This window comes from Pleurodeles waltl, chromosome 1_2, assembly GCF_031143425.1.
Source record: "Pleurodeles waltl isolate 20211129_DDA chromosome 1_2, aPleWal1.hap1.20221129, whole genome shotgun sequence".
In the NCBI taxonomy this organism is placed as follows: Eukaryota; Metazoa; Chordata; class Amphibia; order Caudata; family Salamandridae; genus Pleurodeles; species Pleurodeles waltl.
In genome coordinates this window covers 94,245,136-94,267,596 of record NC_090437.1, presented here as the reverse complement: position 1 = coordinate 94,267,596, position 22,461 = coordinate 94,245,136, and positions in this window count along the sequence as shown.

Sequence of the window (22,461 nt, the reverse complement as noted above, 5' to 3'; positions counted from 1 at the left end):
CAGGGTGTTTTCACTGTCTCACTGGGATCCTGCTAGCCAGGGCCCAGTGCTCATAGTGAAAACCCTATGTTGTCAGTATGTTTGTTATGTGTCACTGGGACCCTGCTAGCCAGGACCCCAGTGCTCATATGTTTGTGGCCTGTATGTGTTCCCTGTGTGATGCCTAATTGTCTCACTGAGGCTCTGCTAACCAGAACCTCAGTGGTTATGCTCGCTCTGCTTTCCAAATTTGTCACTAATAAGCTAGTGACTAAATTTACCAATTCACATTGGCATACTGGTACACCCATATAATTCCAGAGTATATGGTACTGAGGTACCCGGGGTATTGGGGTTCCAAGAGATCCCTATGGGCTGCAGCATTTATTTTGCCACCCATAGGGAGCTCTGACAATTCTTACACAGGCCTGCCAGTGCAGCTTGCGTGAAATAACGTCCACGTTATTTCACAGCCATTTACCACTGCACTTAAGTAACTTATAAGTCACCTATATGTCTAACCTTCACCTGGTGAAGGGTGGGTGCAAAGTTACTTAGTGTGTGGGCACCCTGGCACTAGCCAAGGTGCCCCCACATCGTTCAGGACAAATTCCCCGGACTTTGTGAGTGCGGGGACACCATTACACACGTGCACTATACATAGGTCACTACCTATGTATAGCGTCACAATGGTAACTCCGATCATGGCCATGTAACATGTCTAAGATCATGGAATTGTCACCCCAATGCCATTCTGGTATTGGGGGCACAATTCCATGATCCCCCGGGTCTCTAGCACAGAACCCGGGTACTGCCAAACTGCCTTTCCTGGGTGTCCACTGCAGCTGCTGCTGCTTCCAACCCCTCAGACAGGTTTCTGCCCTTCTGGGGTCCAGGCAGCCCTGGCCCAGGAAGGCAGAACAAAGGATTTCCTCTGAGAGAGGGTGTTACACCCTCTCCCTTTGGAAATAGATGTGAAGGGCTGGGGAGGAATAGCCTCCCCCAGCCTCTGGAAATGCTTTGATGGGCACAGATGGTGCCCATCTCTGCATAAGCCAGTCTACACCGGTTCAGGGATCCCCCCCAGCCCTGCTCTGGCACGAAACTGGACAAAGGGAAGGGGAGTGACCACTCCCCTGACCAGTACCTCCCAGGGGAGGTGCCCAAAGCTCCTCCAGTGTGTCCCAGACCTCTGCCATCTTGGAAACAGAGGTGTTGGGGGCACACTGGACTGCTCTGAGTGGCCAGTGCCAGCAGGTGACGTCAGAGGCTCCTTCTGATAGGCTCTTACCTCTCCTGGTAGCCAATCCTCCTTCCTTGACAGCCAAACCTCCTTTTCTGGCTATTTAGGGTCTCTGCTTTGGGGAATTCTTTAGATAACGAATGCAAGAGCTCATCAGAGTTCCTCTGCATCTCCCTCTTCACCTTCTACCAAAGGATCGACAGCTGACTGCTCAGGACGCCTGCAAAACCGCAACAAAGTAGCCAGACGACTACCAGCAACACTGTAGCGCCTCATCCTGCCGGCTTTCTCGACTGTTTCCAGGTGGGACATGCTCTGGGGGTAACCTGCCTTCACCCTGCACCAGAAGCTCTGAAGAAATCTCCCGTGGGTTGACTGAATCTTCCCCCTGCTAACGCAGGCACCAAAAGACTGCAACACTGGTCCTCTGGGTCCCCTCTCATCCTGACGAGCGTAGTCCCTGGAACACAGCAACTCTGTCCAAGTGACTCCACAGTCCAGTGACTCTTCAGTCCAAGTTTGGTGGAGTTAAGTCCTTGCCTCCACACGCTAGACTGCATTGCTGTGTACCACGTGGTTTGCAGCTGCTCCGGCTCCTGTGCACTCTTCCAGGATTTCCTTTGTGCACAGCCAAGCCTGGGTCCCCGAAGCTCCTTCATGCAGTGCACAACCTTCTGAGTTGTCCTCTGGCGTCGTGGGACTCCCTTTTGTGACTTCGCGTGGACTCCGGTTCACTCTTCTTCCAAGTGCCTTTAAGGGTACTTCTGCGGGTGCTGCCTGCTTTTGTGAGGGCTCCCTGAGTTGCTTGGCCCCCCCTCTGTCTCCTCCTCCAAGTGGCGACATCCTGGTCCCTCCTGGGCCACAGCAGCACCCAAAAACCTCTACTGTGACCCTTGCAGCTAGCAAGGCTTGTTTGCAGTCTTTCTGCGTGGGAACACCTCTGCAAGCTTCATCACGACGTGGGACATCTGTCTTCCGAAGGAGAAGTCCCTAGCCCGTTTCCTTCTTGCATAACTCCCAGCTCCTTCCACCCGGTGGCAGCTTCCTTGCACCCTCAGCTGGCATTTCCTGGGCTCCTGCCCACTCTCGACACTGTCGTGACTATTGGACTTGGTCCCCTTGTCTTACAGGTACTCAGGTCCAGAAATCCACTGTTGTTGCATTGCTGGTGTGTGTTCTTCCTGCAGAATCCCCCTATCACGACTTCTGTGCTCTCTGGGGGTAGTAGGTGCACTTTACACCTACCTTACAGGGTATTGGGGTGGGCTATTTTTCTAACCCTCACTGTTTTCTTACAGTCCCAGTGACCCTCTACAAGCTCACATAGGTCTGGGGTCCATTCGTGGTTCGCATTCCACTTTTGGAGTATATGGTTTGTGTTGCCCCTATACCTATGTGTTCCTATTGCAATCTATTGTAATTCTACACTGCTTGCATTACTTTTCTTGCTATTACTTACCCAATTTTGGTTTGTGTACATATATCTTGTGTATATAACTTATCCTCATACTGAAGGTACTCACTGAGATACTTTGGGCATATTGTCATAAAAATAAAGTACCTTTATTTTTAGTAACTCTGTGTATTGTGTTTTCTTATGATATTGTGCATATGACAGCAGTGGTATAGTAGGAGCTTTACATGTGTCCTAGTTCAGCCTAAGCTGCTTTGCCATAGCTACCTTCTATCAGCCTAAGCTGCTAGAAACACCTCTTCTACACTAATAAGGGATAACTGAACCTGGCACAAGGTGTAAGTACCTCTGGTACCCACTACAAGCCAGGCCAGTCTCCTACAGCGTCTTCCAAGACTTACACGTGCATAGTCTTTTTCCTGGCCTCCTCAGAGTTTAGTTCCCAAGTCAGGGAGACCTCGATTGAGCCTAGGGCTCTGACAGACCACGCCCCTATAACCGCGGTGGCCCGCCTTGAGGTGGGTCGAGCACGGGTTCTGGGATGGCGTTTCCGGGTCACAATACCACAGTCCCGGACGGCAGAAGAGACTATGCGACGAGTGATCCTGGATTATCTTAGTTACAGTGATAATGGGAGGACTAGTCTAAAGACACTTTGGGAGGTGCTGAAAGTAGTCATACGCGGGGAGGTGATCTCACTCTCTGCCAAAGAAAATAAAGCTAGGAGAGAGCAGAGAGCGGTGTTAGAGCAGAAATTGTCGGCACTAGAACGCTCCCACAAACATACTGGCGCCCCTAGAGTATGGAGGGAATTGGAGAAGGCGCGTCATCAGTTGAAAAGACTGGATTGGGATCGGGTGGAGTATGCTGTAACCCGGCTCAAACACAAATTCTATGTAGGGGGTAACCGTTGTGGGAAACTTTTGGCTCATAAATTGAGGGCTCAGCGATCTGCCAATGCCATAAAGATGGTGCGCTCCCCCGACCGGGGTGAGGCGCGGACAGATATGCAAATGGCTGCGGTTTTTGCTGATTTTTACAGAGAGCTATATGCGGCGGATTTGGAGCTTGGCTCAGACCCTTCCTCGTATCTCGTGGATTGCCGGATTGTGACGCTCCGGGAGCAGGATGCGGCCTGCCTTGACCAACCCATCCGGATAGAGGATGTAATCTCAGCTGTTTCCCGTATTACGGTCGGGAAGTTGCCTGGCCCGGATGGCTTCACTGCGCTCTTCTACAAGACCTTCTGTCTAGAGCTGGCCCCAATCCTAACTCAGCTACTTAATTCCTTCCTAGTAACGGGGGCCCTCACACCCAGCATGCTGGAGACCACCATCACGGTCATCCACAAACCTGGGAAGAATCCAGAGGGCTGTGGTTCATACCGACCCATCTCGCTCCTAAATATAGATGCCAAGCTATTCACTGGCATTCTGGCGCAGCGCCTTAACCCCTTTATGCCTGGACTTATTGACCCGGAGCAGGCAGGCTTTATACCGCATCAGCAGTGCTGAGACAACACGAAGCGGCTCCTACATTTAGTAGACAAAACAAACAGATCCCATAGAGAGGCGCTCTTCCTCTCCATAGACGCGGAGAAAGCGTTCGATGAGGTGCATTGGCCCTATCTCTTCCGGGTGCTGGAGCGCTTCGGGGTTGGACCGGCGCTCGTGACCTGGATTAAATGTATATATCATATATATAATAAACTATGGGAGGTCTTGTCTAAAATGGGAGTCCCTTGCCCTATTTTAAATATCATTAGAGATCTCTATACTGGAAATTATGGTAGAATCAGATGGGGCCAGCATGGCGAACTAACTGAAAAATTTCCCACTGTTCGTGGTGTGAGGCAAGGTTGTGTACTCGCCCCTACCTTATTCCTCCTTTTCATAAACGCATGCATTCCGTATCTTATGGAGTGCTCCAATGACGCCCCCAAAATAGGAGGGCAGAAGATCCCCTGCCTCCTATTTGCTGATGACACCTTGTTGATATCCCAAACAGCCACAGGTCTCACAATCCTCCTTTCAAGATTTATGACCTTTTGTAATGACCACGGCTTGGAAATCAACCGATCAAAAACGAAGTGTATGGTGTTTGGGGATAAAAAAGGTAGGATGCGGCGCCCCATTTATTTAGAGGGCGCCGCATTGGAAAGAGTTGGCGATTTTGAATATCTAGGCCTGAAACTAGAAGATTCGCACAAATGGCATTCTCATCTTCAGAAAGCAAATGTCCGCTTGAAACAACGGACGAGCGGTATCATAAGATTTGCAGCTAGATCTACCAGCTTTGCCGTGACACCCGCAATTGAAATTTACAAATCACAAGCAAGGGGGGAGCCCTTTATGGAGCCGAGCTGTGGGGCCACTGTAATCTAGATGATCTGATAAAAGTGGAAAACTCTTTTTTAAGGTCCCTGCTAAGAGTTCCTTCTAGCACCCCAATGCTCCCCATTCGAATGGACCTAAACTTGCCTCCCATTTGCCAGATTGCTGCGCTTAAGCCTTTGTTGTATTGGATCCGTCTATGGTCATTAGACTCTCTTATTCCCTATAGATGTGGGCTAGTCAACCTAATGGCCAATAATACTAGTCCAAAAATCAAGTGGTGTGTGTATGTAGAAGGGATTTTCACACTACTTGGCTTGGGGTCTTACTGGAAGGATCCGCTATCCATTCCAAAAAACGTAACACAGACACTGAAGGATGCGTTTTGGCTCCATGTGCATCTTTCACAACTGTCTGCTGTCTCACCATCATCCATGACGGGCAGTTTCTTACAAATAAAATGCCATTATGAATCTGCGCAATATATGGACATAGTTCTCTCTCCACGTGCACGTGCATTGTACATTAGATTTAGGGTAGGTTCTCTCCCTTTGCGCATCCTAACACATAAATGGGCCAACACTAGCTGCACTTCGAAGATGTGCCCAATGGGTTGTGCCAGGGAAGAATCTTTTACCCACATTCTCTTTCAATGTCCTGCATACCAAAACCAGAGAGCTCGTTGGATTATCCCCTTGTGTAGGAAAATGGGTTTTAAGAACTGTCCACTGGCCTTGAGAATTTTTAAATCTGATCCATCCGTTCTAGTGGTTTGTTGCCTGGCAAAATACTTAGATTCCATCTGGCACTGTAGATTGAACATGCTTAAAAAAATAGAGGTAAACTCGACCATAGATGTGGGGAGCGGTTGTTGATGAACTCATTAGTGAATTTTAATGCAGGCACCTATTACCTTTTACTGCTTAAAGTATTTTTATGCCTAGACTTTTTTTTTATATATATTTTTTTTTCTTTTAAGCAGAAATGTCTTATTATATTTAATATGACCGGCCAAGCCTGTATCTGATTTTCGATATTTATCATGCAAAATTTTTGTATTCCTACATGATCTTTTAATATGGTTTGACATTTTTAAAGGAAGGATTTTGATGGTTAATATATACACTTTTAATATTTAAAAACATTTTTAATGTATGGATATTCTTATATTCTTAAATAGAAATGTTTCCTTTTGTGACATGTTCGGTTAGGCTTGTATTTGAATCTTGATGCCCAACATGCAAACCTTTGCACCATCACATGATTTTATAATATGGCTCGAACTTCCAGAAGGAAAACTCCCATGATTAACATATTTTTATGTAGTTCAACTTCTTATGTTCGAAATCTTCTGTTTATAACTTGCTGCTTTGTAAAACTGTGAATTGTGGTGTGCTTTTATGGTATTTACTTTTACCGAAATAAAGCTGACGAACGAAACAACTCTGTCACTGCCGTTTCCGATAAGGCGGGGAACGAGGCAGGGGTGCCCTCTCCCCACTTTTGTTCGCTCTTCATATGGAACCCCTAGCTCAGCGCCTCCGCGACGACCCCCACGTTTCCGGTGTTAAATTTGGGGGAGATCATTACCTCATTAGTTTACATGCGGATGATGTGATTCTTACTTTGGCAGAACACATGGTCTCGTTACCTGCGCTCATAGATGCCCTCAGTACTTTTAGCAGGGTCTCTGGGTTTAAAGTGAACACACAGAAGTCTCAAGTCCTAAATTTGTCAGACCTCCCAGAGCATGAGGAGGTCCTCTATTCTAGATACCCCTTTATATGGACAGCGTCGCATGTCCCGTACTTAGGCATAGCTTTGGCAACGTCAGCAACGAAGACGGCTAGCCAGAACTACGCCTCCCTCTCTCTGGAGATTTTGAAAGACTTGGGACAAAGGGGGAAACAAAAGCTCTCCTGGTTCGGTAGGCTGTCTGCGGTTAAGATGACGCATATTCTATGTGTTTCAGATGCTCCCTCTGACTCCACCACCGCATACCACAGCAACGCTTCAGGCGCCGATTTTGAAGTTCATATGGGATGGGAGGCCAGCGCGGATACCGCGCCGCACATTGTACTGTCCTAAGGAGGAGGGGGGACTAGCGGTCCCCTGCCTGTTGAGGTATTATCAAGCTGCACAGCTGTGCTTTCTGCTGGAGTGGAGTCGCCCGCTTACGGAAAAGCACTGGTGCTTTATGGACCAGGCGGTTGCTGGGTCCCACATATGGAAGGAGCCCTGGCTCCGACGTAGGCATAGATCACAGGGGCTTTATTCCTCCCTGATCACAGGTGCGACGCTCAGACACGGTTTGATGACCTTTCCCTCTCCCATGTCACCGATTTGTGAGTACCCTGACTTCACCCCAGGCCTGCAGTCAGAGAACTTTCAACGCTGGTCCGGGGGGTGGTTGCAGAAGAGTGGGGAGTTTATTTGATGCGGATGGAGTAATCCCTTTTGATCAGATGAGAGGGACTCACGGAGGCAGACAGGCTGACGTACTATCAGGTTCGACATTGGGCTCTCCAGTCGGTGGTCAGGCCCTTGGTAGATAGAATGCTTACGCCTTTTGAGAAATGGCTCCTGGTAAAGAAGGATGACAAGCGGGTGATATCGGAACTGTATAGATTTTTGCAGGGAGGTAGTGCTTCCTTCAAAAACCAAAGGGCAGAGGAGATGTGAGGAAGAGTTGGGGAGGGAGCTGACGGAGGAGGAGTGGGAGAGTGTCCACTATAGAGCACACCACACAGCTCACAACACGTCAGGGGCAGAGACAGCTTATAAGTTGCCAACATACTGGTATTATACACCGGCAAGGGTGCATGCGTGGGATCCCTCTAAATTATGGCTCTGCTGGAGGGGATGTGGCAACACGGGCACACTCATACACCTGCTGTGGCACTGTCCCAAGCTAAATAGATATTGGAAGTGCATCCTTGACGATATAGACAGAGTATTCCATACAGAGATACCTAGACTACCGTCATATGTTATACTGGGTTTACCCTTGCACCTTCCCTCTTTGTTCGTTGAGAGGCTGGCAGATAGCCCTTGCTCTCAATGCAGCGCATGAGACGATATTAGCTCTGTGGGGCTCGGAGAGGGCCCGACTTATACCTCCTGGCTCCATAAGCTTTGGTTCATCCTAGCAATGGAGAAACTAACACTGGTTTCTAGGCAGAGGGCAGAGGATGCCTCCAGTCTATGGAGACCCTTCATTCAGATTCTTTCCACGGAATTCAGCGAACTGACTCGCCCTGCATATTTAAGGATTTGGGGGCTATTGGAGATGCCTGAGGGTGGGAGGCCGGCTGGCAGCGCTGGAGGGTGATGGGGTTCGGGGGCCTCTTGTGGGGGGGTGCGGCGTTGAGGGGGGGGGCGAGACAGAGAGGCATTGTTGAATGTTGAATGGGGGAGCACTGTTGTGTTTATTTGTTTTTTCTGTGATTTCCAGTTCCATCATGGACCGGTTCCCTGGCCACAGGTGACGCGGGCGCCAGCTCCGGGGGGCTGGGGTTGAATGGGACAACAGCTTATATTTACCTTTGTCAATCAGCACTCTCTCTCAGTCCGTCCTTTGGTATGTATGGTAGGGGTTACTGGTCCTTTTTTTTTGTCAATGCGCTTGTAGGCACAGAGCTTTGTATTTGGTTCTTATATATTACATACCAATAAACAGATTTGATCCATATAAATCACACTCTGAAACCATTTGTCTCTTAAGAAAAAGGGGGGTTATTTTTAAGCAGATGTGAACAATGTGTGCTAGCTTTGTACAGTCACTCAGAGTGAAGAGAGCCAGTGGGTAAACTAAGCTGACCCACTACCCATTGCTGAATGCTTGTAGAAGCAAAATGTGAATAACAATTCAACAGACCAATGGATAAAGCCTGCCGATGAAAAGTCCCTCAATGTATGTATATTATTTATGATTATGATGGAAAACAGTAGTCTGGTGAAACAGCTAATGGTGTCTCAATGGCCAAACCAAATAATACAAGGTAAAATAACTTGCTTATTATAAAAGGTAAACAGAGTCGAGGTTTGTTGTATTCCCTGCACCTCAAGTTTGGACCAGATACAAAGAGGATGAGTTCAGCATGGGGGTCACACAGTAGCCATTGTTCCCCTGGGTAATCCCTATCTTCCCCGTTTCTTTGTGCCTAGTATTGAACCATTAAATTGAATCATGGGATGATATCATTTAGTTTTGGGTGAACATACATGTTACCAATAAATAGTTCATAATTTCGTACTGGAAAGATAATGGCATAAATTAAGCAACCAGTATGCCAAAACATTGCAGAATTCGAAGTAAGTTGTCATGAAACAGAAAACCCTTATTATAAAATGAACAAAGCTGGTAACAAAAATACATCATTTCTAAGTGTATTATGTACATCATTGACTGTCATCACTCAAACCGATAATTGACACCAGCTCAAAATATTTTTAGCAGCAAGCTCCCTGACCAGATTATAGAAACTATTGATTAGAGACTGTAGGGCCCTCATTACACACATATACTTTCTAGGTAGTTAGCTAGTGATAGTGAAACGACTTCATCATTCAAATCAACGAGATGACAAGTAGGACTTTCACACTTGTGGAAATTCCCTGCTGATCGAAATTCTCATCCCTGTCATTGTCACTAGGCCCACTGGACTGGGGAAAAGACACAGGGGGGTGAGGAGGGACTTATAAAGTGGTATGCCTTTGCATATGTCTATACCTCTACAATGGTGGTGCAAAATGCCAATTTGGTATTGTAGGTTGGGCACTGATTTTTTGCTGGGTAGTGTCTCTTGGGGTCACTGCAAGATTTCCAGAATAGCCTTCTACATATGGTCCAAGCAACGTACCCCATGCTTTAGAGGGCTATACAGCCTCCTCCACATTTGACAGCCAAAAGGCTCCCTCCTCGAACAAGGAGAAAAATTCCTGCCCAGGCAAATTAAATACTGCCCACCAAAGCTGACTGTATGTTTCTGTCCCATAAGCACAGGTCTCTGATATTCTCACCGCTCCCCTCTACCGACCCATCAGTATCCCCACCAAACCCCGTGACACACACGTCCTACGTCACAGTCACTACATGAGATATTTTGCACAAAACAAACAAGGATGGAAAAACCTCCATCAAGGTTTACAGATAACTTTTCAAGGTTGAAATGCAGAGAAAAAACACCTGCTTTGACTTCACCATGCGCAAATGTAGAATCGCATTTTCCTGGGACCCATTTTGGGCCTGTTGGGCCCTGTGATACCCAACGACAACTAGGCCTGTTTCTGTTGAACAACTCATGACCTATATGAACTATGGTTACTGATATCTTTTACTGTTGCTCGGAATGCATTATGTTGCAAGGCTTGCTATTAGAACAGCCACCACTAAATATCATTGCATGCTAGCTGAAGCAATCTTTCTTTAGAAATGTACCATCCTGTGTACGTGCTGTTCTCAGTTCTGTAGAAAAATGGATCTCGCAATATTAGACACATAGGACATATTTTATAATTTCCTTGTCTATGCTTTAATTTACTATATATGGTGTGTTATGAAGAATTAACAGTAACACCTTCAACAATGTTGAAGAAATGAACATACGTCAATGTCAAGAACCAATGAAATGTACAAACCTCTTTGTGGTTTGACAGCATAAAAGATCATGTATCACTCCCTTATTTAGACTGTTCAGGCTTGATCTCCCCGGCTGTTCAGTCTCCGTGTGCATGCAATAAATTACTTTATCTCTAAACTCAAGAACAGGCTGGTCTTCGGTTTCTGAGCTGACCTGAGCTGTTTTCGTTTCAACACAAGAAATTCGGATGATTAGTACTTTACAGAAGTGGAGCTTCAACATGAGCACCTGCTTTTTTATATCTGTAAGAACTTCCATTTGAGCTTTAATTCTTGGAAATGAGCATTGTGCCAGAATGAATCCTGCCTTGCATATTTATCCAAGAAGAGCTACCATTTTGTGCAAAATGTCCACCCAACTGGAATACTTTCTTCTGGCTAATTAGTGAGTGCTACCCCCCAGGGTAAATGTATAGTGCATCTCCTACACTACAGCTGTGCAAGAAAAACTGAGGAAATGTCTTCAGTGACCTTGTGTGTCTGTAACTTTGCCATTCTGATTGTTCCTTAAGCGTCTTCATCAGATATCTATTCAAGGTGGATCTGCAGAGAAAACATAGTTGGATGATTTGTACTCTATAGAATTAAGCGCTACGGGGATCTTGGGGGGAGCCTTATGGCCTCTGCAGTTCCAGCCACTTCCCATCTCCTGCAGAAGCAGGTATTACTCCTGTAGGCAGGGAGCTGCTGCAAATGGCAGCTCCTTGCATGCGGAAGCAATGTTTCCATCTCTTTCCCTGCCCGGAGAGATATGAAAATTCAGTTTTCAGCAAGCTGGACATTCACTCCTGCTTGCTGAAAGCTGAGTGCTTGCTTTTGCTTGGTGGGAGCTGTCAGCTCCCGCCAAGCAAAAGCAAACTGCTACCTCCCAAGGATGGGCACCTCGGAAGATAGCAGGAGCCAGCCCTGGGGGGTGTCGGTCCCAAGGGCCATGTGTGGCTCCAAGAGGGGGAAGCGCACCCCCCTCTCCTTCTATCCTATTTGCCCTGGGGGACGTGGTGGTCCCTGTGGCCAGCAGTCCTTTAATCATTTTGTAGCCCTGGGGGGGGTGGCAGTCCCAGGACCCCCTAATTCTTAATTTGTGCCCTAGGGAGGTGGTGGTCCCTTGGGCGTGGGGTGCCGTGTGCCCCCTGCATACTATTTGTATATAGCCCTAGGGAAGTGGTGTTCCCTGAGACCCGGAGGGGGTCTGCAGGACCCCCCTAATAATTGTATTTTCTAGCCCTGGGGAGATGGCAGTTGTCCGCATTTATGTTTGTTCTTGTCCCGGTGAGGTGGTGGTCCCAGGGGTGGTCCGCATGGCCCCCTGCGTTTTTTTTGCATGTCACCCAAGGGAGGTGGTGGTCCCTGGGGATTTTGAAAGCACTAGGAGGCCCCCCCATGCTCCCCATCTCAATATTTTTAATTAAGCATGTCCCTGAGAGTTGGGTCACACAGGGGCAAAATTTAAAGCAAGTGCGGGAGACCGTGCTTGCTTTTAAAAAAAATTTAACAGAGACATTCATGAATATTTGTTAATTTCATAGTGAATTTTTTAAAAATGCTTTTTTGCTTGGGGGGAGGGGGGCAGGAGGACCCCTGCATCAAGGCTGGGGGTTCGGGTAAACGTACCCTGCCCCATTTTCTTTTTTTTTGCAACTCAGGACATAGTTTATTGGGCCACCGAAAATCACCATATAACGCGTTTCAGCTGTCCGACAGCCTTGCTCACAGATAGCAAGGTACCAATTGTGACATCATCAAAACAAGTCAAAACAGATTAACACTGCACCAATGCATTAATGAAATTACAAATACATTGCATATGTTCTTAGTGATACAAAATGCCCCAAAAAAGTTGTCATACTGCCCCCCCTCAGGACATGGAATATGCAAAAACAAAAGTAGACTTGTACAAATTCACTAGAGCAATGAAACTAAAAAAGTGTTTTCTACTTCAGTCACAGAAAAAGAACAAATTGCAATCCACACGAGATGAACAATGTAGTTTGCAAGTTGTCAATATGGATTTGATGATGTCCCTGCAGGAACTTGAGAATGAAAATCTGCACCTCAATGAAATAATCACTGCAGACACAATCAGTGTCAATTAAAATATAGATTTATACAGAGAAGCAACATCAACCTTTGGATAAAATCTAATTTTGTCCCATCAATGCTGAGGGATGCATTGAATACATTCAGGGACTCGTAATTGAAGAACTTAAGAAGCTATATGCTAGTGTTAACGAGAAGAAAAATACAGACAACAAAGATATTATTGTGATTTGATCAAAAAGCTGAGAGCACATACTGAATGCATCATAAGGAAATCAGACAAAGGAGGTTATTAGGTACTTTGGCCAAAAGATAAATATATGGAAGGAACAGACAGGCAATTGAAAGATGAGGAATACTACAGCAGAGTATCATCAAGTCTGATGAGAAGTATACAAAAAGAATAAAAATCTCATTTTGCAGACTGTCGTGACTCAGGATTGATTAGTCATGAAAAATATCAGTTTCTCAAAGTCGAGCATCCCAGAACTATACCTGATTCCAAAGATTCATAAGGTCAAGGTGATTCTGCCCGGGAGCCCAATAATTTCTTCTATTGGAGGCGCCTTTGTGAATACGTCCAAGTATGTAGACTTCTTCCTGAGTCATCTTGTGAAAAAGTTACCTTTATTCAGGACATATTCAGGACATAGGAGATTTGCTCAGAAAGATCTATGATACATCCTGGGAGGAAGATTTCATTATGATTACTATAGATACAACAATACTGTATACTAGTATACAACACGTGGACGGTCTCAGAGCCGTAAGACACTTTTTGGGCACGAGGCCTATTTCACTTTGAAAGCATACCCAAATGCTGCTAGTTATGACACAGAGATGTCTGGAGTGCAATTTCTTTTTGTTTAACAATAAACTGTTTCATCAAAAACATGGTATTGTGATGGCCACCTGCTTCGCCCACAGCTATGCGAACTTGCATATGGGCTGATGGGAGTAATAGGAGATCCAGACACAGTACTACACAGAATGGGTAGAGCATGTAGTGCATTGCAGCCATTATATTGACAACCTATTTCTTTTATGGAAAGGCACTAAAACAGTGCAAGAATACTCTTAGAAACAATTGTCAATAATGACCTGAATTTAAAGTTCAAATATACTATCTGCTGTTCTGGGGTGATTTTGTTAGATCTCACAAATTATGTAAAAAACAAGACATTGGAGTCAAAGATATTTAGGAAACCAGCTGCTGGTAACACTTTGCTGCATGCTTCTAGTTTTCATCCCCATGATCTAATTTATAGCATTCCATAAGGGGAAAGCTTGAGAGCTAAAAGAAATTGCAGTGAAGGTGTGGAAGAGGATAACGCTCTTGAAGAGGTAACAGAGAGATTTCTCAATAGAGGATATTCTTTAACTAATATTGAGGCAGCAAAAAGGAAAACTAAGATTGAGTCTAGGGAAGAGGTATTGTTTCGACATCTGAAAGGAATGAGGAATAGAACAATTGATTCACACTTCACATTAATCACTACTTACAGCAGACAAGAAGGGGCAATACGATCTATCTTGCAGAAGTACTGGTATATGATTAAGCATGACCCTGTTTTGAGGAAGGTCGCACCCCATAGACCAGGGGTAACATTTAGGAAGGCAAGATCAATACAGCAGGATCTAGTCAGGAGCCCTGAAACAAAAGAACCCCCAAAGATGACTTGGCTGAATAGCCAGAAGGGGTTAAAAAAGTGTGGGAGATGTAAGGCGTTCCGGCATGGAGTAAATACCAAAATGTATAAAACACCTTTCGCCAAAAAGAGAAAACAAATTTATGGTAGTTTTCATTGCAAAACTGACTTTACTTTTTATGTTTTAGAATGCCCATGCAAGTTGATGTACATGGGTAGCACAATGCATCCAGTGCACATGAGGATTTTACAGCAGTTGCAGGCCATTAAGCAAAGAGACAGTGTCTATCCAGTTGTTAGGCATTTCTAAGAGAAACATCAGAGCAATTTAGAACAGCTTAAATACTTCATAAATGATGCTATTCCCCCTACATTAGAGGTGGTGCCTGGGAAAGGAAACTCAGATAACCTCAAATCGAAGACCCCTAACGGTCTCAATGTTGAGGAAGATTTTCATGTATAGCTGTAGTTAAATCCCATATCCTGGACCAAGAGGCTTTTTCTGAAAACTCTTGTGGTTTTATACCATGTATGTTCTTGAAGCAAGTGTGGCATCAGTACCTAGGTGTCTCGGTGGTTCTTTCACATAACATATCATGACTCAGATAGCCCTAAAAATAGACCGGTCAAAGTCGAGATATGCCACTAGGCAATTATAACTTTTAGTATACCTACCTAGGTGACAACACAAGGTGTACTAGGTTTGACTTTGAGACTAATCAGATAAAGAGGTAGCAATCATACTTAGGAATGGCATTTGCCTTCATATAACAATGTAACAATTAATTTCAATTTGGTTCCATGAGGTTAGCTGGAACAGTAGCCCAATGTAAGTCAGTTTAGAGACCTATTTGGACTAGAGCTGGTTTATTGCCGCTTGTAGGACCGTGTTGCCATGGAACTCAGATAGGAAGTGGCATAGAAGATCATACTGGGTGGAATGAAAAGTGATATCAGTCTTTCCTGAGAACACCTACTGCATGTCTCCTGCTCCACAGATTCCTCCTGTTGGTGTTTTAAATAGGGTTAATGAATTGTATTTTGTTTACCTGTGATCAAGGGAACAGAGTTTTCCAAAACGTGTTGGGTGTTGCCATATTAATAAATGATCCTTTTCTCTTCATAAGAAAAAGGAAACTTTGGAAATGTTATATGGGGAATCGCAACCCTGCCAAGGCCTGCCGCGATAGGGCTGGGATAATAGCAATGTCAGGTTCTGAGATAGATATATAAATATATATATCTATCTCAAATCCTTGCATCGCTATTATCCAAGCCCTATCGCGCCACGCCTTAACACACAAACACACACATATATATATATACACACACACATTCCCCAGGGCCATATCTAATTTAAAGGCAAGAGGGGGCCGCATCTTTTGACTTGTTTCCCTGCCCACATTAGTGTGGAAAGGGAACAGAATGCAAGTCTGCTCTCAGCTGGAGGGAGCATTTTTTAAGCTTCCATCCACTGGAAGCATGCTTTGTTTTCTCCTGTTTGGTGTGGTAGAAAAAGTACTGTCTCCTGAGGTGGACTCCCCAGGACACAGCAAGTGAGGCAGCTTGGCATGGGGTCCCCTGGGTCCATTAAAGTCTGAGGGAGGGGGGTGTGCGGCCCTCTTCCTTTTAAAAAGTTTATTGGTCCCAGGGGATGGGTCCCCATGGCCAATAATGGCTCAAAGAGGGGTCCGCACACCCCCTCCTTTTAAAGATTGTGGCCCCAGGGTGGGGTCCCCGGGTCTATAATGATTCAGGGAAGGGGGCCTCCCGCCCCCTCCCTCAATTTAAAAATGTGGCCTGGGCCGCTGGTTTTTTTTTGTGTCCCACTGGAGTCCTGTGGGATCAGAGAAAATTGTGAATTCATTTTTCAATTTTTGCCCCGGAGAAGGGACCTTCTGGGTCCCCCCATGCGGCCTTGGGACCAGGATATCCCTACTCTGCCCCCTTTTATCACTTTTTTTTCAAGTTAGGACAGAGGACTAAGGACCTGATTTAGAAGTTGGCGGATCAAATAATATGTCACAAATGTGACGGATATCCCGTCCGTTGTATTGTAATTTCCATTGGAAATAATAGGATCATAATATGGCAGACAGGATATCTGTCACATTTGTGAAGGAGTATTTCCGTCCGCCAAGTTCTAAATCTGGCCCTAAGTTTCCTAATCCTGCAGTGGCTGCCAGCCGCATTTTTCTGATGTTGTTGGCAGCCGATCAGAGTGCTCGCTCCAGCGGGATTCAGACTCTAAATTGGCCCAAGACAAAAAAAACTCCATGGGCCAATCAGAACGTTTAATTTTTAAACTGCCACTCCAGTGAGATTCTTGCGAGCCTCTCACAAACCCAACGGTTAAGATATACAAATGTATTAATTCCTTAATTTCTCAAAAACTACTAGACGGATGCATACAAATCACAAAAAGCAGAATCTGTGTACCAATATCTTGGATCCTGACACATTTTTTGCATTTCCTTTCAGCACTATTTGTGGTAGCACATCTTAAAGAAGTCTTTGGAAAATTAGTGGGGATTTGGCATTTTGAGACACCCCTTAGTTCTGGGCCCATGCTTGACAGCTCACCCCGTACCTTTTCATGCACAAACTAGGCACAGAAGAGCACTTTTGTGTAAAGTGTTTATGGAGATTTGGCAAAAAGCGGGTATCCTTTGAAGATCTTGATTGATGCTCAGAATAGAGCGATCAATATATCTTGAGAAGAACTACTCTTTAAAACCGCAGTCAGGGAGGACATTTCAAAATAAACAGATCCCCACCAAGATTATTTTTTTAATTTAACCAACAACATACAGAACTTAGAAATATCATACAAAACAATTGGCATGTTTTACAACAAGATCCCCATATTAAAGATAGCATTGGACAACACCCACAAATCACTTATCGGAAGACATACTCCTTAGGAGAACATCTAACCAGGAGCTTTTTTTCATCTAAAGAAAATATATCGTGGTTATCTAAGAAAAGCTTAGGCTTTTGGAAATGTGGTTGATGTAAATCATGCAAGTTTGCTTGGAATACACACAATTACAGCACATTTAAGGGCAAAAATTGTGAAATCATTGATCGCATAACATGTGATGCAGAGTATGTTATTTATGTGATTGAATGCGGCTGCCCAAAAAAATATATAGGCAGCACCATTCACAAACTTAAGGTTAGATTCTTACTACATCTCAGAGTGATAAAAAAACATGACAGATCCTATCCTTTAGCCAAACACTTCTGGGAAGTTCATGTAGGTGACTGTAGTTCGTTGATAATTTATGGAATCAAAACCATTCAAATAAATTTGCGGGGAGGAGATAGAACAGCAGAGATAAGACAGATGGAATCCAAAATTATATTATTGCTTGGTTCAGAGAGCCCATGGGGACACAATTTAGATGCCGAATTATATGTCCATCTGTGATACCCCTCATGATGCAGTTGATCTTTGGCATGTATAGAAATAATGATCTCTTAGGGTTTGGCTATGTATTTATCTTTTTATATATTTTTCTTTGTCATGATCACTGATGATCTTCTTAAACTTGGTATCTTGTGTACAAGGGTGCTGGAAACACAACAGTCAGACTTACATTTGAATATTTTTGTCTTTTACACACTGTTTCATGATATTACATGTTTAGGTACGGTTGCACTTCTGCACAAGGCACTTGATTAGAATTGCCATTTTTTTTACATCTTTATACACATTAGGTTGATTATACCTGTTATTTAATGGATATAAACTATTATTGGACTGCATATATAGTGATGGATACACTGGTATTGCCAATCTTTTTGATCGTTTTTATATTTGATATATATCAATTATGGTTGGATTTTTTTCATTTTTGTATTTTATATTTATGATCGTAGTTTGTCTACACCAGTGCGTCTTTGTCAATATGTGCTATGTATTTTAGCTATTTCTAATTGAATATATGAATATAAAATAGATCTCTGTGCTATGGTTAGGGCTAAATAATTGAAATAATTGTATTTGTATTTATATAAGTTATCTGGCCACCTTGCACTTTATTATTCAGTGTTTAATTCAGTCAAGAATAATTTTTGGTAACTAATAGCACTAACATAACCAGTCCGATGGAGTTTTCCCTAAATGGTTACATATAGATGCTTCTATGTTTAAAGATGTCCGCCGTTTGGTCACGCATAGTGTGTCACCAAAACAAAAGAGGGGTTATTTTTGTATTTATAGGTGTGTTTAAGTTGTTTGCCAGTGCCCAGTGGAAGGCATTAACCAAAACACTTAGACATTTGGTTGGGACAGCGTTATCTTAATCACTGTTGAGAAAAATAAAAGAGTGGATGAATGATATCTTTGGAATCCTGTTTCTCTCAGCCTGACGTTGGATCCTTATGTAACTTTGTGCAGTCGTTAGGTGAGCAGGTCTTCACCGTTCTTGGATTACAAATGTCACTTCCCCAGAGTACATCTGTTCATGGCATGTAGTGCTGCATATTCACATGCTATGCATAGCTTCCGCCATCTAGTGTAGGGCTCAGAGTGTTACAAGTTGTTTTTCTTCGAAGAAGTCTTTTTTCGAGTAACAGGATCGAGTGACTCCTCCTCTCGGTCAAAGTGCGCATCGGCATCAACTGCTCTGTTAGGTTGTTTTCCCGCAAAAGGGTGTAGGAAGGAGTGATAGAGTGAAAGAGTGAAAGAACATAAACGTGCTATAAATTGTAATAAGTAAATAGGATGTCCATGCAAATGTCAATGTATATACATATGTACAAATAAGAAACCTACAACGACTACAGGCTTCCGGGGAGGAATCTGTAGCACTACATGCCACAAACAGATGTACACTGGGTAAGCTACATTTTCCGTTCAATGGCATGTGTAGCTGCAGATACACATGCTGTGCATAGACTAAAAAGCAGTTGCTCTCCCCAAAAGAAGCGGTGGCTAGCCTGTAGGAGTTGAAGTTATTTGAAATAATGTTTTTAGTACAGCTCCTCCAACATTGTCCTGTTGCTTTGAAAATACATCCACACAGTTATGCTTTGTAAATGTATGTGGTGTAGACCATGTGTCAGCTTTGCATATGTCTGCCATTGGTATGATTCCTAAAAATGCCATAGAAGCACCTTTTTCCTAGTGGAATGAGCTTTAGGTGTCAAAAGTTGTTGTTTTGCCTTAATGTAACATGTTTGAATACATTTAACAATTCATCTAGCTAATCCTTGTTTAGAGATAGGATTACCTTTATGTGGTTGTTGAAAAGCAATGAAAAGCTGTTTAGTTTTTCTAAACTCTTTTGATCTATCCACATAATACATTAGAGCTCTTTTAAGGTCAAGAGTGTGAAGGGCTCTTTCATCAGTTGAATCTGGCTGTGGGGAGAAGACTGGCAATTCCACTGTTTGGGTAATATGAAAAGGCGATACTACCGTTGGCAAGAATTTTGGATTAGTTCAAATAAGTAAATATGATTGTGAATCGCCAATTTCCAAATTGTTTGGGCTAGAAGGGACAGTTGAGATTAATGTGTCCCCCCCTTGTTTCTTCAGATAGTACATGATTGTCATATTGTCTGTTTTTATCATACTTAGTACTGCTTGTTGTATTTCTGGTTTGAAGCCAGAAGATCTTAACCATGCATGTCTACGTATGGTTATAGCAGTATTTACGCTCCTAGCTGCTGTATCTGAAGATTCAAGAGCAGACCTTATCTGGTTGTTACTTATTGCCTGACCTTCTTCAACAATTTATTGAGCCCTTTTTTGATGTTCTTTAGGCAGGTGTTGTAATAATTCCTGCATTTCGTTCCAGTGTGCCCTATCATATCTTGCTAGCAAAGTTTGTGAATTGGCAATGCGCCATTGGTTCGCTGCCTGTGTGGCTACCATCTTGCCAGCAGCATCAAACTTCCTGCTTTCTTTGTCTGGGGGAAGGGTATCCCCTGACGATTGGCTATTGGCCCTTTTCTGGCAGCACTGATGACAACAGAGTCTGGTGGTACCTGATGTGTGATGTAAGCTCGATCTGTAGGAGCATGTCAAAGCCCAGCTCACCTGAGTCCTTGTTCAGTTCTGATGGAGGTTGAAGACAATCCGACCCCACCCTGAAACTGCTTGTTCCAGCACACTAGTTTTTAAAACAGTGCACTAAGAACAGAAGCTCAAGGGAAGGGGGGAAGTGGATAAAATAAAATAAAGAGACAACACCGTTCTTGCTTTTCCACTGTTGAAGTGCTGCACAAATCTGCGGCCCTCTCTGACTTTTGTAGAAACTGGTGCCTAATGAAACATAAACAAAGAACAGATAAGTACAACCTATTCCTAACTGGGTTCCTGACTATCCCTTTATTTATTAGAAATGTTCTTCTAAAAGTACCTCTTGGATCCTGGTCTCTAGTTTCCAGGTTTGGAATGTGTTACTGCTCTGGGATGTGCTTTCTATTACTCTAAAGCTTCTAAAACATTAAACAAATACCGTTATCAGAATTACCAATATCAAACATTCACCTTAAAATAACTAAAGCCTAAATTCCCAATAGCAGACTCACTTTTCCCATATTTCCAGAATCTTTTATAAAACAAATACTGTACTTTTACGTCAAAAATACAGCATGTAATTTGTGCAAGTCCTTGATTTACTGTTTGCCTTGCTGTTAATGGTTTCCACGGTTCGATTCTTAAAAGTTCCATAAAAAAAAAAAATAATAATGTTTGCTTCACAAAGTTCCGCAAAGTATTCTTGTAACAAAGAGTTTGAATCACAATGTTCGTGGAAGGTATCTTGTTTCAAATTGTCTATACACGAATCCAGAAATTGTTGTCAAAGTTCTTTCAGGTAATAAAAGTTTTGCACTTACTTGTTGCTGGCAAGAGATACTGATCAGTCTAACCTTGTCTTCTTTCTCTTTTGCAGGTTGCTTGTAGGAGAGAGGCTAAGGCAAGGAGGAACCGGAAACCGGAAGAAGGAAGAGCCAGCAGCTGCGCCCATTGAAGCCAATGAAAGTCTGTAGAGAGCAGGAGTGCCAGCGCCGAGGGATCTGTCCTCAGGTAAGCGGGAGGTAGACGAGCACAAGCACTGGGTGAGGCTCGGGGGCTGCCTTTTATAGACAGGGCTGGGTGTGGTCCTCACATGCTGCACATGTTCTTGAAAGGTGTGCAGAGCTGGGTGTGGTTTGAAGAGCTGGGTGTGGTCCTCACATGCTGCACATGTTCTTGAAAGGTGTGCAGAGTTTCAGTTATTATGCAAATGAGTTAAATTAACACATGGCCTAGAGAGGAGTGTTTTAAAGAAGCCTTGGTAAAAGCAAGGCCCAATGTGTAAACAAAACAGCACATTAAACAACATACACAGAAGCCTGGGGGGGGGGGGGGAAGAAGGTGAGATAACAAGAAAGGCTTTCAATAGTAAGTTTAAAAGGGAGCTATTACAGAACTCACTAGTGCAGTGAGAGGGGACATGCTCTTTGCTGTGCACAAACCCTAACAGAGCAGGCTTGTATTTTTTGTCTATACGTGGTGTTAAGATCCTAGCCTTAACAGGTTCTTTAAATATTTTGTCTGCCTGCCTGATCATGCAAGGCAGCATTGGTAGGCACTGGTAACGTGAATGCATGGAGGATAGTGTATTAAAAAGGAAATCCTCTTCTAAAGGCTCACTATGCTTAAGTACGCCATGGTACGCAGCTGCCGTTGAAATGACCTGTGTGTATGCTGTTGTATCCTCTGGTGGCGAAGGTTTGGAAGGATAAAGGTCTGGGTTATTTAATGGTATGGGATCTGGATCATACAGATCCCAGGGATCAATTGTATCACCATGCGAATAAGCGTGGGAGTGTGTCGTGAAGGCAATGGTGGTGGGCTAACGGGTGGTGGTGAGAAAGAAAGTTGTAGTGAATGTGGTTGAGAATTTTGCAAAGGTAATGGCTCTTCCTTCCTTTTAAAAATCTTTGCTGGTGGTGGAGCAGTATCAAGATGTTCTTGAAAAGCCAACTTTCTTTTTGTTTGTAGAGGAGGTGCAGCAATGATCCTCAGTCTCTTTGTGGATATGAATCCTTGATTGTTTCTCCTCCATGATCTAAAGTATAGGCTGAATATCAGAATCTTCAGAAATATATTTTGATGTCTTTAGTGATTTAGAGGACTGTTCATCGAATGTCTTTGAGCTCTGC